Below are 2,721 nucleotides of genomic sequence, written 5' to 3'. Positions count from 1 at the left end.
TTGTTTATAATATTTCATACATATTGGCTAAATAATATAATCAATAAACAATTTAATTATTTATTTCAAAATAAAACATTACACAATAAATATTCCATTACATAAACTTCATAACAATTTAAAAATAAAATAATGTAACATAAATTAAACACTTTCTTCACCAAAGCGGTTCCACAAATTTTCAATTAAATATTTCCTCAACTGCGTATTTGTCTCTTTGTTGCAAATTTGGACTTGGCGAAAGTAGATGTGTGCCGCTAAGACTCATGGATTTTGAATTAAAGTGGGAATCGAGATTGTCTCCTCCGGTGGCAGAGACAATCTTCTAACATTGGCATGACCCTCATCTTCAATGATCATGTTATGAAGAATGATGCATGTTTTCATTATAAGGCACAAGTCCCCTTTATTCCAAAAACGCACTGGTCCTTGCGTTATTTCCCACTTGAACTGCAAGACCCCAAAAGCTCGTTCCACATCTTTCCTACAAGCCTCTTGTCTCTAAGCAAAAAGTTTTTCTTTTGCTGTAATTGGGTATGGGATGGGCTATATCAAAGTTGCCCACTTAGGGTATATACTATCAGATAGGTAATATCCCATTTTATGGTAATGGCTATTCATAACGAAATTAACCGGAGGAATTTGGCCAGTAACGATACTGTCCAATATCGGAGAATGATCCAGCACATTAATATCATTGTGTGAACCCGGCATTCCAAAGAATGCATGCCAGATCCATAAATCTTTTAAGGCAACCGCCTCTAATATGAGCATAGGTGTATGAGAGCATCCTTTATGCATGCCATGCCACACCACCGGACAATTCTTCCACTCCTAGTGCATACAGTCAATAGAACCAAGTATACCCGGGAATCTTTTCTCCTCCCCTTCTCGAAGTAGTCATACTATGTCGGTTTCGTTGGGTGGGCGCATGTACTCTTCCTCATACACACCAATAACAGCCTTACAAAATGTCATCAGGGTTTCAATGGCAGTGCTCTAGCCGATTTTAATATACTCGTCACAATGATCGGTTACACAACCATATACGAGTATACGTATTGTAGTTGTCATCTTTTGTATAGAAGACAACCCCAAATGACCTGTTGTATCCCTTTTTTGGATAAAGTAATCATCGTAAGCTTTAACATCATTCAGGATACGAAGAAATAGTTATCGTCGCATCCTGAATCGTCTGTGAAAGTACTCCGGTGGATATGTGCAATTCTCGTCAAAGTAGTCTTTCATTAGTTGACGGTGGCTTCCCTCTCAATCACGATGAATGTACCGCCTCTTACACGGTTTAAAAACTTGCTATACTATCTCTAGGTTCACTGAATTTAAAATCTCATGAAAGGCATCTTGATTATGTTGAATCATCGCATCAATAAGGTTATCTAATGAAGAGGATGATGAAGAATTAGAGCCTGACAAAGGAAAAAACCGTGATGAGGAAGCCATTGGAATTTTGAGATTAAAAGGGATGTGAAATGATATTTTGCTAGAATAAGTTGAGATGAATGTAATGATGATGAGATGAACAAATGGTTGTTTATATGACATGAAAAATATAGCCATTAGGAAAAATTTTAAAAATAAATTTTATCAAAAGTTTTTAAAATATTAAAATATTAATATTTTTGGAGAGTGAAAATGCACCATTGGAGTACATGCGATAGCTAAAATTTAGATACTCTAAAACGCTGACGTGGCTATGGGAAATGCTAACGTGGCATGTGAAAAATGCTGATGTGGCAAATTCGGAGAGCCCATTGGAGATGCTCTCAGCAATTGCATTTAACATAGAGCTACCAAAAATTTCATTTTTCGTGTTACATTAGTAGAATTGGTTGCATAAAACTTCTCTAAACTGTTAATGTGATGGCCCTAGTTTTCTAAGCCAGTGCATCCTATGATGATCGAACTTTGACCCGATAACGGATCCGAAATGCAGAAGCGAAAACATAAACAAGGTCTCTAGGGATATACAACATCCCTAGGATGCTAAAGTGACCTTCCATGAAGCCACGGAACTCCGCCAGAACCGACACTGAATAAAAGTTCAGAAAAAGGCTGTAAGAAGCCCCCAAGGGAAAAATGGTCTTTTCACATGGAAGCAACGTCTCTGGAAATATACATCATTCCCAAGACACATCCGTGACTTCTTGAAAGCATAGCAGAAGCAAAATAAGAAGTAAAACCGGACAAGTTAAGCCCTAAGGGAAAACTTGTAATTTTTTATCAAGATCCAAGTGTAACCGAGTACACTAATGGATAGAAAATGAAAAATTAATCAAGTTAGACTCAAAAATCGCTTGATTCGGAATCTGAACGAAGAAAATATGGCCTAACGATGAAAAACGGACAATTTAAGCCCTAGGGCAAACTGGTAATTTTATGGAAAGATCCAAGTGTAACCGAGTACACCATTGGATAGATGATGAAAAATCAATCAAGTTAGGCTCAAAAATTACCAAAAACAGAGTCCGGATGAAAGAGAAACAACCATTTGAAAATTGGACGTCGAAGAGGTAAAGGGGGCACAAGGTAGCACCCTTCATGCACGCACGCATGGGCACCGCGCTCGAGGGAAGAAACGCGCCACACGCGTATTGACTATGTGTGCATACGCAAGGAGAAGTGCTCGCGCTGGGGGCATGCAAGGCATGACAGCAGCTCAAAAACCTGCAGTTTGGATTTTTCTGAAATTTCCAAAACTGA

The sequence above is a fragment of the Cornus florida genome, unplaced genomic scaffold, assembly GCF_030987335.1.
Source record: "Cornus florida cultivar Cherokee Brave unplaced genomic scaffold, ASM3098733v1 CherokeeBrave_3.0.0_Hap2_Chr01, whole genome shotgun sequence".
Classification (NCBI taxonomy): Eukaryota; Viridiplantae; Streptophyta; class Magnoliopsida; order Cornales; family Cornaceae; genus Cornus; species Cornus florida.
This window is presented reverse-complemented; position numbering follows the sequence as displayed.